The sequence below is a fragment of the Candoia aspera genome, chromosome 2, assembly GCF_035149785.1.
Source record: "Candoia aspera isolate rCanAsp1 chromosome 2, rCanAsp1.hap2, whole genome shotgun sequence".
Taxonomy (NCBI): domain Eukaryota; kingdom Metazoa; phylum Chordata; class Lepidosauria; order Squamata; family Boidae; genus Candoia; species Candoia aspera.
The window spans coordinates 65,488,076-65,504,555 of NC_086154.1; positions in this window are offsets into that span (position 1 = coordinate 65,488,076).

Sequence of the window (16,480 nt, forward strand, 5' to 3'; positions counted from 1 at the left end):
GTTACATCCTGCATGGAGGGGGTTCACAGTCTTTGTGGGATTTACTCAGAAGCACTGATGACTGGAGTACTGCTTAGCATTCCTCAGAACAGGACACTAGAGAGGGCTCAGAATATGAAGAAAATGCATCAGATAAAGGGCTCCATATTTGCTATAGCACTGCATCATCCCTGTATGAAGGTTTAAAAAAGGACAGGTATAAGATGATGTTGATGTTTAGTAGTGCGTTTTTCCAAGATTGCACAGTCCTTTATTTCCATACTCAAGTTTAGTTTGCACGGTGTCCTTCCTCCACCAGACCCACAAGCCTCTAAAATTCTTCTCTGAAACTGAGGTTTCACATCTTTTTCAAGGTCGTCAAAATGAGAGCAGCTCTTTAGAGATCATGGATAAATTACACATTGAACCACTGTGTAAGAAAAATAAGAGCCACTGCAGCAGCAGCATGTGGTGATACTGTTGCTGCCTCAGCTAATACAGGTGATCATGCTTTTAAAACAACCCCACTCCACCATACATGCATCCAACTATCTTATTCTTATCATGTCAAAGTTAGTTACATCACATGTCAACATCTCTCACTTGTTGATATTTACCAGTAATTCTTAATGGGAAAGGTCAAAAATACTTTTGGAAGGCTAAACTGAAGAGATGTACAATGCATTCTGAGATGTACCAACAGGGTAGTCATATATGATCACTGAACATTACCTGCTTATTATGCATACTAGAGATGGTGTAACAGCTATAATAATTTGGTTATGTTTATGGTTCTATTTACTCCCTTGGCATAGAAATTATGGGATATGCTGTCTGGTACATTTCCATGATTGTAACTACTGATATGGATACTTGGCAGCAATGCTTTCCAAGCAGTAAAAATACTGACGGTATGCTGCTGGTATGGTTCTGTAAGAATAGATTATGGATATCAGAACAGTAAGACTCATTAATATGACCCACAGCCACCTTTTATCCCACCCCATCTTAGAGCTTCACTGATGTTCTTGAGAGCCGACTCTCAGGATCTTCCTGAATGAAGCTGGAGTTTCTTCTTCATACAGTATTGTCGTGTAGAGAAAAATACTGTCCCCATCCCTGTGCCTTAGATTTGACTCTACTTCTGGAGAATTTAAAGTTCCCCCAGTAATAGGCGGAAACCAAGCCACAGATGTCAAGCACGCTGATTTGGATGAGTTACAACCACTGCTCTGTTTATGGTGAGATATAGCCATTTCACTAAAGATGATCACATTCCTTCCAACTGATATAAATATTTATTAGATAAAAATAGTTACACTGATTCTTTACTTGCCATGGGCTTTTTTTGGTCTGGAATACTGGAACCTATCAAAATAAACTGCATTTTGTAGTCACTGCTGGGCTCTTCAAATAACACCAGTCGCTATGAGTTGGGCAGCCTATAAATTTGATTTATAAATAAATAAAAACTAATGCAAAATTTCTCATGCACAACTAACAAGCAACTTCACTCAGATTTGGTGGTTAATCTGCTTATCACTCATAGAATGTAGATGCTATGATTCAAACTTGTTGATTGCTACTTAAACTAAAATATTTATTTAGCTTATGTCCCTATATTTAGTTAGTTTATTTACCAAAATTTATAGCCACTTATTCTTCCACTTCTACCTGGTTTACAACATAGGAGATTAAACACCAATAAAATCATAAAATCCATTCATATGCCCAATAAATAATAATGAAAACTACTACCTATTATAAATAAACCCAAAATTAGTCTAAATGCCAGGAAAAGAAAATGGTTTTCATCATTTTCCAAACATCATCAGAGTGGGTCACCTCTAATTTTTTTTTGGGGGGAGGGGCTGTTCCAGAGACAAGAAACTACTACTGAGAAAGTCAATCTCTGTGTCCCAGCCCCGCCCCGGCCCCATTTGTTTCAGGGTGAGCACTTGGAGCTTCCACTTCCTATTGGATGGAATAGGTCAGGAAGACTGCATGAAGAAGGCAGTTCAGAAGGCAAAAGGGCCATAGTTGGAAAGGGCTTATAAATAATCACCAGCATCTTGAACTGGGTCCAGAAGCCTACCAGCAACCAAGGCAGATCTTGAAGAACAGTATTCTTCTAAATAGGCTAATGCTGATCAGCAAACAAGCCACTGTGTTTTGAGCAGCCCCATGTAAAGCAAATTGCAGTAGTCATTTGCCTAACCAGTGAATTCTAGTGGGACCTACTCTTAAGTAGACATATGGGATTATACTGTTACATTCTTGGGCCACAATTCTCTATTTTCTTCCCTGTGTTTCCGACATATAGAATGCCAATCAGGGAGTAAAATAAAACCACAGATGGTGCTCCCTCGCGTAGTAGCAGCCCCAACCAGCAGGGCCAATACTGAGGGAAGCCAGAAACTGTGGTTTAGCAGTAGTGGGAGGTTCCCAGTTCTATCCCAGGCCTAGAGAATATAATTTCAGATTTTTTAAAAAGTGCAGTATATACTGACAATGTTTTTAGATTCAACCCTGAATTAATGAAAGCAAAAATGATAACCTGCCAATTATATTTCAAAACTATGGCAGCAACTAGCAGGCGTATCAAGAAAATGGATAATAATGCTATTCCAGAGATACGATTGTGTATAATAAACAGTGGTCTCCCTCCGCCCCCTCCATCATTTACAACTGTGGCCTCATCCTGAAATTTAAGCAGGGCTCCGAAAAACCGGGCGAAGTTAGTTTTCTGTATCTCGCTGCTGCCATCTCCTGGCCAATAGGAATTTTGCAGCCCATTTAATCCAAAGGGGTGTTTCTCGCCGCTTTTTCTTTCCCCCGCTCCCGTCTTTGGCAAGGCGATACCTTTCGGCTCCCCCTCTGCCAAGCTTGCACGGCCAGGACCGCTGACGACAAGCTCCCCCTCCCTGCCCGGCCTCCGCTGGGGCTAATCCATCACAGCAGGAAATGCTGCACGGCGCGCGCCCAGTGAACCTGCGCCGATCCCTCATGTCTGCATTTAACTGCTAATGAAAAAGAAATGTAGTGTGACCAATAAGGGACATAGCTCACTTCTCCGGGGGGCCTCGTCTCGTCATGCCACGCTGCACTGATCCCGCTCGCTCTCTGCCCCCGCTTTTCCGCCTCCTGCTAGGCCTGGCGTCTCTGCAGGGCAGCGCGCCCCGCGGCACCTGGCGAGGCTAAGCTCCGTCCCGTCCGGGCTGCCTGGGACGGTGTGATAAAGGCGGGAGAAGACACAGCAACTCCGCCTACCGCGAACACGCCGGCTAGCCTTGGGAAGAGGTTGCTTCGACGCCTAGAGAAGGGGAGGAGAGTATTTTGACGGCTAAAGCCACACGCAGACACTGGCCCTGCAGGGGGCCGAGTGCCAACGTCCCTCCGGCTTCTCGAGCCACAACATCCGCTTTCCTGCCAAATCCTAGCCGCAGCTGGTGCTTCTTGTCGACTTCAGCAGCGGTTGCTACGAGAGCTTCTGTCTGCTTCATATTTAAATAGCCTCCCTCACCCACCCGTCTCTGCCGTCATTGCTTCTCACGTTCCCAGCAGTCGGAAAACTTGACCTAACAGAGCACAAGGCTCCTGAATCATCCAATAAATTTAAATAAATAAACTTCTGGGGTTTATTATATACCGCCGTTGCACGGAACAATGCAATGCAAAACTGCACGCAATATGTCAAGGCCCCAGAAGCCCAGCCTCCTTTGCCTCTTCTTCCATCACCCCAAAGAAGGTGGATCAGTTAGTATCTTCTATGCATAACCCCTTCACTTTTTGTCATGGCTAGTTCTGACTTTTTTCTGACTTGTGAGAATAAATAAAAACAGACCAATCAGAATTTATTGTTTCTTTGTTTACCACCCTCTCAAAGAAGCCCAAAGTAGGGTAAAAAAGAAAATAAAACAAAAGCAATTCATCTAACGATCAACAATAACACAATTTGGCAGGGAAGAAAACAATTTAAAAAGCATACAAAATGCAGCAATTAAAAAGTAATTCATTTTTAAAAGGCAGTCTTGTCCTGAAAGTGCTTGGATGAACAAGTGTGTCCTCAGAAGGCATTCAAAACTAAACCCGAGTGGGGTGGGGTGGGGGGTGGTTCATGATCTGGGCACCAGCATCAAGAACGTATTACCCCTAGCTACAGTCGGAAGCGACTGAACGAATAAACAACAAAACAGCACTCCCAGCCAAACACATTCATTGGAACATGAGCTGGGTCTTAGAGCCCAGGCTAGATGGTATTGGGCAAACCAGGTTTTTAAGTAGCGTCACAATAATTTTTGCCTGGTAATGCTTAGAACCCTCTATCCGGAAGCTCTCATCTGCTCCCCCCTTTCAGTGGGGCTGCAGCAATTTTCTACACTACCATGGAGTATTCCTCCAACCATATGCATAGGACTGATGGTGAAGATCTTTTCTCCTGATGCCCATATGGCACATACGATTTTTTTTTTCTCCCTTTGTGGCGATCAGCACCTTTATATGAGAGGAAAGCAATAGAAACCAGTGAATCTTTTTTGCAACTTTTTGCAATAATCAGGGTATCTCCTAGCCACATTTGGCCTTTAAAAATGGTCAGAGATGTGATTACAGATTTCCTACCATCATATCTACTTTGGAAAAACCAGGACCACATCCACATTCAGATTTGAAGCATTTTGTGTGACCCTGGGCCAGTGTTTCTCCATCCGTTTTACTTATCTTACGGAGTTATAAAAATTAAAGATTAAAATGAACTGGTAAGCCACCATGAGTTTCTAGGAAGAAGGGAGAAATAAAAATGTAATAGGCAAAACAAGCACAAATGCTTTTGTCATCCGTATTTGTAAATGCCTTATGAAGTTAACCTTTTTTATTTCAGGCAAGCTGAGGTTTAGAAACAATGCCTTCTGTAGGAACATGCAGACAATCCACAGTGGAGAGGGATCCTAAAGCTACTTTGGGCCTGTCAGTCCTGGTATGATATTGTTCTAGATCCACAAGTTTAAATAAAAGTAAACAATAACTCAATCAGTAGTTATAACTGTTGGCTAACAGTTTTCTCTAATTAAGTAGCAGGCTGATATTTCTGCAGTTATGGAAGGCAGAATTTCTAACCCAGGAGAATACAAAATGCAGGGAGAATTAAGACAGCAAAGATGAAGGTTCAGAGGTCACTCCACCTTTTGTGGTCACAAAGGTTTAAAGATTAGCCAGCATCTGTGAGTGAAGAGTTCTAGCATCACCATGCACAATATAACCTGCATGCAAGCACACTATCATCATCTTCTTTGTGGCCAATAAGATGAAAAAGAACTTGGAAGATCTGCTCCCCTCTCCTCAGTCTGCTCAGTAAACAAAGTGAGTGTAAGATCAGCATTCATGGTGAAACCTCTTTGGCCCCGATGTTCTCTTTAGCAGTGGTGGGTCCACAGTAGCAGTAGCACATAGAGAATATCAGCACCAATGTGTCTTTTAGATTTGTATCTTTGGCACTGATTGGGTTTGAACTTAGTCTTTTCTGAAGCCATATTTTTGCTCTAGCATGTTGCTGCCATACAGAGTACTATTTGCTGGGCTGCCAGATTGAAGCAAAAGAAACATTAAAGACGGCTTTTTCTTCTAGTGATGAATGGCGGTAGGTTTGTTTATTAAAATGTAAGCAGCTTCGCCTTTAAAAGAAAGGACACAATTTTTTCATTATCCCCAAAGGCTCTAGAGAGATGCTTTGATCCTGCACAAGACTATTTAATCACTCTGCTTCTAACCAATGGATGGCGGAGCTCACAGAAATGTCGCCTCCACCTCCCCTGCCCCAAAAGCTGACTGTTGTCAGAAAACTCCTAGGGCAAGCGTATCACACCTTTGCTAAAAATATGTGAATGCTGCTTATAGTTGTTTTCGTAGTTTTATACACTATATTTAACGCTGCATATAGGTGGTGAGTCAGCTAGAGAAAGTATTTAATTTGGAGTGGGCAAGCTATGACCAATCCAATTATGAAAATAAAAATAAATAATACCAGTGCACTCTTCCACTGGAACAACCTAGTTCTACTTTCCTCTCATATGTGGTCTCGACAACTCTCTGATGAGTTTCCATGTCGAGATGCACAAAAAGCATGTAAAGCTGCTGCACACATTATCATAAAAGAGAAGTGGAAGGATCAATTTCCTGCAGATAGTTCCATTATTCTCTCTTTCTGGCCCTTCATTGGCTCTGGCTACTGAAATACGATTGAAGAGTGCAGTCGCAGGGCAATGCCCCTGCAGGGTTCAAAATGAAGTGACACGTTTGGCTTGGTTGGGGGAAGAGCTGCCATTCTCCATGAAAAGCCCAGAGGCCCCTACTCCCTGATACTTAAGCCTCCCTTACAAAGCAACCCTGCAGAGAACCTGGTTTAAATCAGATCAGACTGTTTGCTCACGTAGCTCCATCCTGTTGACTTTGTCTGCAATAGTGCAGGGACGAGTCCCCATCACTGGCCATCACAGTGCTGGCCCAAGATATTTGGCTCCTTGAAGCAGAGCCCAAATGCCATCCTCTTCTCCCCACAAAAGGCAATACTTGAAAAAGACTTGGAATGCTATTCTCATGTAGTAATTCCCGCTTCCCCTTCTCTCTCTCTCTCTCTCTCTCATTCTCTCATTTATTTCTTTCCCCACCACTCCAGAGCTGTTGCCTAAAGTAGCCCACTTCACCTGCAAACCCTGCTTCCTGGAGATTAAAACCAGAATGTCTGTCTGCAGAGCAGGTTGCCACAGGCCCAAGCGATGGGTGAAGACTTCATCTACCACAAAGCCCTGAAGGGATGCCATTACAAACCAACAGCTGATGGATGCTGTTGCTTAGTTTTTTCATAGGTGTGGGATTAATCTTCCTGAGGGAATTCTCCCAGGATGGCGGAGATTGAAAGTCCCAAGGGAGATAACAGCCTAGGAACAGGATAGAAGGCTGAAGTTTCCTCCCCCCAGCCTCAGGGATTGGGCTCTCCCTCCAGAAACAGCTAATAAAGCGGAGTCCTAAATAAGCATTTGATTAACAAATGCTAAAGCGGCAATTGTGTCACTGCACGGAGCTGTAATTGCTGCTGATAATTGTCTGCTTAGAATTTAATAAGCAATTAAACAGAATGGAATGCAGGGGGATTAATGCTGAGCATGCTCCCTGCCTGCTCCCCACCCACCTGCACACTCTCTACCTGCTCCCCACATATCCTGTTCCCCACATGCTCCACACCCACCAGCTTGCTTTCCAACAGCAAATCATGCATACTGCCCTCATGTGCAACCTTCCTACATTCTCGCCTTGTGCCAGAATTCTTACATGCTCCAGAAGTTATTGGAAAGCTAACAGCAGAGTGATTTCCTCACATTCTTGTCAAGCTTCCGATATTTTCTAGCCACCTACATGCTTCCTCCAGGTTTCCCATGCCAGACTTCTCACATGCCCAATGCAAATATCCCTGATTCGCCAGCCTGTTTCTTGGTGCACTTCTCCCACTAGTCTGCCCATATGTTCCAGAAGCCTCTTTATGCACAAACATCTTTAAGATTCCTCAGGTGAAGACATTCTGGCTCTTGTTCCTTTTTTGCCTGGCAAAAAAGATTTTGCTCACCACTGAGTTTCATGCACCATTCGTCTGATTATTTGGGCTGTCTTGCACTTTTTCTCCTGCCAGATGAGTCAGGGTTAGGGTTATCAATCAATGGTTGCCAGTTACCTCTGCAAATGTATGTACTCATACCATAATCCCCACAAGGATTTCGCACCAACCGACTATGCCTGTGGTAAGCAAAAACTTTTTGGACATAAGATTTCCACACTAGTGGTAGCAAAAAAAGGAACAAGGGCCGACATTCTTTCGAAGCCCAGATTTTAAGTCTACATTTCTTAGGCGTTCTGGTCTCACAGCCTTTCTGCAGCTTCCCATAACTCTGACTCAGCATATATGAGGTACAAGTTTTTGTCTGATTTCTACATGGATGTCTGGCTTACATTATGTTTTACAGGTATTCTCAATAATCATTTAACAAAGCCTGATTAGAGTGTAGGATCAGACTGGAAATACTTGGGTTCAAATTAGTGATGGGCAAACTAATTTCATTATATGTAGAGAACCACAGAGATGATCTTGGGGAAAGTATGAGGGGACTGATAGCAAAACATGAATTAAGCCCAGGAAGAGAAGAAGGCATTATTTATTTAAAGTGCCCCTGCCTTGACTGTCTTTGGTGTAAGAAGCTATTGTCAGGCTTTCAAGATTCTGCTGCTACAGCCCACATCAATAGAGTCAAGTCCTTGTGGAGTCTGTGGAAACACTGACTTGGCCAACCTCGAAGGGCTGACATCAATTTTGAAAGCCTGACTGCATTTTCCCTTTCCATTTCCCTCTTATATCAAAGAGAGTCAAGGTGGAGTCACTTAAGTTTCTTGCTAATGCATTCTTCCCTTCCTAGGATTAATTCATGTTTTGCTAACAGTCTCTACATACCTTCTCCAAGGCCATCTCTATGGTTCTCTACATTACAGTAGGGAACCTAATCTGCAGACAAGCACAGAGTTCAGCACTGATAAAGTCAGGGAAAAGCTCTCCTGTATTACCAAGTTCTGATGCAATAGTGAACTTAACATTTATGAGCACCACCAACACACATCCAGCAAATGAGTTAATCAGAGCAAGATCCTCTTTTTCCAGACCATGTATCACATCATGTCTCCTAACACACCATTTTCTGATTGGCCTTGTGCTGGTGACTAAATCATTCTATGCATATACAAACTATGGTTGTTTTTGTTATTTTCAGTGAGAATGAAGTAACAATAAGATTGCTCAAGCACTACTACATACACTTATCCAGGCACAGAAAAGAGAAACAACCCTCCAGTGACAAAAAAAATGTCCAATTTTGTTGAATCAAACTCAGGATTTGAAATACAAATAGGAATTACCATATGTGCTAGATCTTAATGTATATATTATATACTGATTCTTACAAATTTTGATGGCATCATTGAGTTAATCTAGTTTATTGTTATGATCCAAAGATCAGTATAGAAGACCAACAGACCAACACATATATATTTAACATTTATAAGTTTAGAACACCTATATAGCCCTAGAACCTCAAAAAATTTTTAAAAATGGGATAGAGATCTTTTACAGATCTTGGACAACTTAAATCTTGGTCTACTGCAGATGAAGCATGCAGCAGTGGCACATTGCTAGAGGTATCCAATCTTTGGTCTGGTGGAAGATAGGAAGTATAACATTCATACTCCTTGCCTGGAAAATATCTTAAGAGGGACAAAACTAGTGTATCATAAAAATGTTTATAAAATTGGGAGAATAGGAGAACATTATTCACTGTTTCTATTTTACCAGTTCCACAACTTTGCTTTAATGTTATTTTTTTTATGTTTGCCCATCATTAGCACTCAAGAAAGAGCATTAAATCAAGTTTGTATAAAAACCCTGTGATGTTTCAGCATTGTGATCTAGGCAGGGTAGATGGTGAAGCCAAAGCTGTCCTTAGCCAGCCTTGCCACAAATGTTTGGGCCCTGAATTCCTATCCCTTTCCACATATGAATCCCAGATACATTATCTGATTGTTCTTATGGCCTTTTCAAAACCCAGCACTGTAATGAATCCTGGAGTTCATAGATAATAGATTTGGAGTTTTTCTTCCAGGGTTCTCTTCTGTGTAGATATAAATTTGTCTTCTGGAATTAAAAGGGTAAGGCTGCCAGTCTGAAGTTTTAGCCAAAGACCTGTGCTTCCATCAAAACTGGACATGTCTCCAATCATAGTGCTGCATTTGACACACATCTGGAACTCCAGGAATCAGAAGGAAGATTATTTGGACCTTGTATAGCATCAGAGAGAAGCATCTTAAGCAGTTCAGAACTCAGGCATAAGTTGATTAAGTCCTTTGATAAATCCCTAACCCTCATCACAACCTATTTCATAGATAGTTGGAGCCAGTTTGGTGTAGTGGTTAAGGCAACGGGCTAGAAACCAGGATTCTGAGAGTTCTGGTCCCACCTTAGCCATGAAAGCCGGCTGGGTGACCTTGGGCCAATCCCTCTCTTAGCCCAACTCACCTCACAGGATTGCTGTTGTGGGGAAAATAGGAGGAGGAAGGAGTATTTGGTAATAAATAAATAAAAATAAAATAGGGGAAACCCTATAGACTACTGCTTTATGCCCCTTGGAGGAAAGAGGTGTGTGTGTGTGTGTGTGTGTGTGAGAGAGAGAGAGAGAGAGAACATTGCTAGAATGAGAATTTACTGTAATAAAGTGAGTGAATTATCCCTTTAATTTTTTAAATCAGAGGCAATCATCACAAAACTATGAACATACATATGCCCTTAAATTCCTAATGCCATACAACTGCCCTGCTGTATCAGATTCAGTTCAGATTCATCTAGTCCAGTGGCCTTGCCTAAGCAATGGAGAGCTGAGGACAGCTTTCACAAAATCTGTTCCTTTCAAAGCTGAATGAACAGCTGTTTTCAGCCCAAGGTCAGCAGCCCCCTTTGAAGGTATGCTGAGGTGGTGTGGGGCAGTTAAAAAAATTAATCTGATGTCATTTGATAGTATTTATTTGCTCTTAAATTAAATTAGTTATTTTAAATATAAATTAAATATAGTTAATATGATACTCTCCAATAATGTATTTAACCATTTCTTTTCTTTCTATCAGATTAGAAATTATGGTTTTGCAACAACCCCTGGAGATCTTGAAGGACTTCATGGGGTTGAGCACCTCTCTGCTGAGCTGCACCCAACTCCAGGTGACTTTAGGGGTGCGTCCATGTTGTTTTCTCCGCATCAGGAAAGGTTTGTTGATGCCTTCTTCCAGGATTTTTTTTTCCATTTCCCAGTCTAATTGGCAGCCCTGGGCAGTAGGCAGGTCCCACCCCACTTCATTTTTCAGGGTCAGCCAAGGTATTAAAGCCTAACATAAAACAGAAGCAAACAGCCACTTCTCATTACACAAAAGCATGGTTCACAGGAACAGGACGTAATGATTCACTAGCCTTCTTCTCTTCAGTTCCCATATTTCCAATCATCTCTCTTTCTCTCATCCCATTCTGTTCCAAGTAGAACACAACTGGCTTCTGGCACCTGGTGGCAGACACAACACCTGAATGAGCCAATCTGTATAAATATGCTAACATTTGTTTTAGCTGTGCTTCCTTGGGCCAGAATTTGGAAGCAGAAGGGGTGAAGAAGAGGTTGCTAGCAATCATAATCTCTCTGAGAGTGAGCTGAGTCCATTGTCAGAATGATGCTCCTACTACACAGCTGAGCCCCACAGATCCAACTGAGCAGCCACCTCGCAGGCATTCAGCCTTGCACCAGCTTTGCAAAGAAAAGAAGCTTTTGCTTTCTTTGATTTCCACAGTTACAGGAAATGAGCATCCTGCATCTCCTCCAAGTAGGGAGATTGATTAGAAAGGAAGAACTCCTTAAAAATTAAAAAGGGCTATGTGTTCAGTGTTTGAATTTCTGGAGGAGGACACTGACTTACACTTGAAAATATCATCCAAATTTCTCACTGAAAGTGCAAAAACCCTGGGGTACTTGAGTGATGTATGCCAAAAGGTTGAGAGTTGTTTATTAAACCTTTTGACAGCAGCAAAAATCACCCCAGTAAAGGCAAGGAAGTCCAATTGCCATGAACAGCAGACGGTGGGAAATTATGGAGACACAGAAAGGAGCATTTGATGTTCATCGGAAAGGGAAAGAAAGACACAGATTAAATATAGAATCATCTGTGAGTAAGTGGAAATTATTTTTGAACTGCTGGAATAATATACAAAGGGCAGATTCAGTCTCAAAACCACACATTCATTTCCTTCTCACGATGAAGAGTAGTCATGCAGTTCAATCCCCACTGTAGCTCCCCTGTTCTTAATGCTTCATTAGACCTTCTGTTCCAGAGAGAATAACATTTCTAGCTTAGCTCAGACAGCTTAGCCACAGTGACCCATTCTCTGATAGCCACTTATCAGGATGAATGCAATGTCCTTTATTTTGGGGTGTCCTTGAAGACAACCCAGACATTACAACTGTTGCAAAATGCAGCCCACAGGATACTGCTTGGAATAGCTGTAGTGGACCACAATGTCACCAACCCTGAGAGTGTGGCATTAGTTGCCTGGTTGTTTTTCAGCCAGATTCAAAGGGTTGGGGTCTGTCCCACAATAGGGATGTACAAATTTGGGGTAGGGGAGGGAAGCAGAATGCAAGGACCATACTTGGCCTATGGCTACATTCAAAAAAAATAGTAGGATAGGTAGAATAAACATAAAATGTTTTACTGATATTTAAAGTTGATTAAAATTAATATAGTTGATACATTTACCCTCCAATAATGATTTTTAAATTAATTTTTGCAGATTCTGAGGGCTACCTAGAGCTTCAATGACTATATGTGAATCTTGGCCTATGTGACTTGGGACCCAGATGGCTGAACAAATCTCTTTTGTGCCAGCCTGAAAACCTGCCGAGAGGGTTGTTTAAGGATTGAGGACCTTCTTCATGGTGTTGCCCCCCCACCCCCCACTTTCTTTTCAAAAGTGGGCTGGATGTCAACTTGGTTAAGGTTTTGGTCCTGGACTAGGACTTTTTAGTTTATTTGAACAATTATGAATGACTGTTAGTACCCACTGTCATGAATGTGATTGGATTTATTGTTGAGAGTTTGTTTCTTTGCTGACTATATTGGAGTTTTTGATATTTATTATAGGATTTTAATATTGGCTCTTTTATAGTATTGTAAATAATCCTGTATTTTTTTAAATAAAGGCTGGCATGCAGAATATATTCAAATAAAACAAAGAATCATAGAATGCAGGACATAAAAAGGACATTATTGTTTATCTAGCCTGACCCTCAACTCTGGCAAGAATCCACTAAACCAGAGGTTCCCAAACTTTCCCAGTTCACAGCACCCTTAGTGTCTCAGTAATTTTTTCACAGCATCCCTAGTGGTTCCCAAACTATGCACCCAACTATGCTTAACAGTTCTGTTTATTAAGTAGCAAAATATCCTGGAGCACCAGAGTTCACCTGGAGCACCACAGCACACAATTTAGGAACTACAGCACCAAATTATTCCTAATAAGTGGCCATCAAGATCAGATTTGAAAACTGAGTTTTCATTGGGGTATCCACCACTGTTCTAGGCAGACTCCACAGCTCTTACCATCAGGATTATTCCTTCTAATATTCAGCCTTTTTTTTTTTAAATCAACCTGTTGGTCCCTATCCTGCCCTTAGCTGGAGCAGGGAAAAGTTCTGCTTCCTGTTTCATATATTGGCTTCATAATCTCCTCTCAGTGTTTTTGTAACCTAAACAAGCTCCTTTAACCATTCCTCACAGGACTTGTTTTCTAGAATGCTTGTCATTCTGGTAATGCTCCCCTGAACGTGCTTGAGCTTCTCCATGTCCCTTTAAAAGGCATGTCAAGAAATGGACACAGAAGTCCAAGTATGGACTGTGTTGAGCTTGGTCTAGTGGTTAAGGCAACAGGCTAGAAACCAGGAGACTGTGAGTTTTAATCCTGCCTTAGGCATGAAAGCCGGCTGGGTGACCTTGGGCCAGTCCCTCTCTCTCAGCCCAACTCCCCTCACAGGGTTGCTGTTGTGGGGGAAAGAGGAGGAGGAGGGAGTATTAGGTATGTTCGCCGCCTTGAGTTATTTATAAAAATAATAAAGGCAGGATAGAAAATAAATAAATAAATAATTTCTCCACCATAATTTTAATTCAATCTAATTTATTAAATTTATAAGGTTGCCCAGTTCAAAGCAACTGGGTGGCATACAATATTAGAAACAAATAAAAAAGAACTATTATCAAAAATATGGAATGATTCAGCAGGCTTGGCACATCCCCACAACAACAGGAGTACTCTTGAGGACCCCACCATTCAGGTTAACACAAGGCCTGGGAGAAAACCCAGGTTTTGAGAGCTTTTTTTCATAGTGCGGGCTAGGCAAATCTCAGGCGATATGCTGTTCCAGAAGGCTGGAACAGGGAGCACCTCACAGGCTCTTCACGTATTTATGTGTCCATGCAAACACCCAAACAAAAGAGTTTATACCTGTTTTGCTGATAAGGAGTTTAGAGTAGAGGTTAGTTTAAATTCTCACAGGAATGTTCTCATAGGAGACAGAGAGGCTGCAGTTAAGCTAGCATCAGTGTCAGATGCCACACTGGCATTAGAGGTATAATTTTAACCCTCAAATAGGATTTGGGGAAGGAGAAGCATGGAGAGAAGATTAGAAATGGAGCAGATGGCAGTAACTAAAAGGCTGAAATGGACTGAGACAGCAGCTAGTCTTGGAGCTGAGTAGTTTTAGTAAAACTCAGTATGAGTTGGTAAACCTGAATTAGATATGTGTAGACAGTGGGAAGATTGCCAGAAATAATTGTTTGGGCACTGTCTGAAGATGAAGGCATCATGGTACCTTTTTATACAATGCAGAAAGTGGAAATGAAGATGATAGAAGATGAGAAGATCAAAGGATTGCCAGTGTGATTGATAAAGGAATGTCAGCCAATATAACCTCAAGCCTTTTCTTAATTCTGAATAGAAATAGTTCTAGTATTTGGAAACTGAATAGGTGCACACTATACATGTGTTACAGCTATATCATAACTTGCTAAGAGTTATTTTGAGATTACTCCAAGTTAAAGAACAGAGAAAAATCTACTTTTGCATCAGGCTGTGTCAGTTAGGACAGGAGGAGGAAAGATCTGCAAAACAATACAAAAAAAAATTAGAACTGTTTCACTGTTCTAATAAAGCTTGGCTGAACTTGTAGAACTGTCTGTTAATGAATAAAATTGGGGGGGGGGGAGCTGGAAAGCTGTGTGGCTCTGATGCCTCTTCAATCAGATTCCTCAAATCCTTAAACACGCTCAGTGACACAGTCCAATCAGTGCAGAATACAGTGGGACTATTTCCTCCTGTGATCTAGATGTAGTGCTTCTGTTAACACAGCTCAAGACTGCATTTGTCTTTTTAGCTGATACATCACCCTGCTTTTTCATGTTCAGCTGGTGATCCACCAGGACTCCAGTTTCTTCTCATGTGCCTACTGCCAAGCCAGATCATTTCAATCCTGTATTTACTCATTTGATTTTTCAAATGCAGGAACTTAACATTTCTCATGGCTGAACAACTTTCTGTTGCATTTGGCCTCATGTTCACGTATGTTGAGGTAATTTTAAATCATGATTTTGTCCTGTAAAGTGTTAGCTAATCCCCTAGTTTGGTGTCATCTGAAGTTTTAATAAACATCTGACGGGTAAACAATTGGAAAAATCATATGGAACTTTGTTTTTATAAATGGTAACTGCAGCGAGACTTTTATATGCTCAAAGGTGGAAAGACTCGATCTTAGGTACAATGGAAGAATGGATGGTAAAGCTGATGGAGTTGGCTGAGATGGCGAAATGGACAGCTTTGATTAGAGAAAAGACATTGACTAATTTTATGGTGAATTGGAAGCCCCTCTTGGACTTTTTGCGTGAAACCGAAAAGAATGAAATTATGTTATTTGGATTTGATGATTAATAATATTAGTTGACAATAGAAAAAATGGATGTTATGTTGTAACCGTAGAGTAAGAGTTTAATGTAAGTTTTACTTCTATCTGTTGTAAAAGGAGTCAGGAGTTATTCCTTTTTCTATTTCTGCTTTCTTCTTTTTCTTGTTTTTGTGCACTTCTGTTCTTTTTCTCTTTCTTTATTAGTTTTTGTTAGACTTTATCTTTTAATAATAATAATAATAATAATAATCTTTAATAAACATCATTTCTACTCATTTTCTAGATCATTTATAAAGGTATTGAAAACACAGGGCTGAGTTTAGAGCGCTGGGAGACTCCACTTGATACTTCCCTCCAGGCTGGTGCAAAGCTATTTATGACTGCCCTTGGGGTCCACTTGCAAATCTACTGGACTGTGCTATCTGCTAGCCTACATTTATCTATCTTGTGTACATGGCTATCATTTGTCAAATGTGTGAGTGAGATCAAGGTACATTACATCCACAGCATTCCTTGGTCTATCAGACTAGTCACTTTGACATAAAAAGGCTCATTATCGACAAACTCATGCTGGCAGCTGGTAATGGTAGCATTCTTTGTTAATTGCTTGCAGATATACTGTCTGCCAATTGGTCGCAATACATTATATTTATTTATTTATTTATTTATTTATCTTTTTATTTATTATTCAAATTTAATTACCGCCCATCTCCCCCAAAAGAGGGACTCTGGGCGGTTAAGCTGACTAGTGTGGTGCTTCCTGGATCCTCTTTCTTTTCCTTTCTGAAAATTGGGATCAGTCTTCCAACACCTCTTTCCCACTTTTGAGAAAAAACAGAAAGGGATGTCAAGCACTTCCTCCTCCTCCCCCTGCCCATGATGTCTCCCCATTTTCTCACCTTCTCTGTGCAATAGACCAACAACCTCTTTTACTT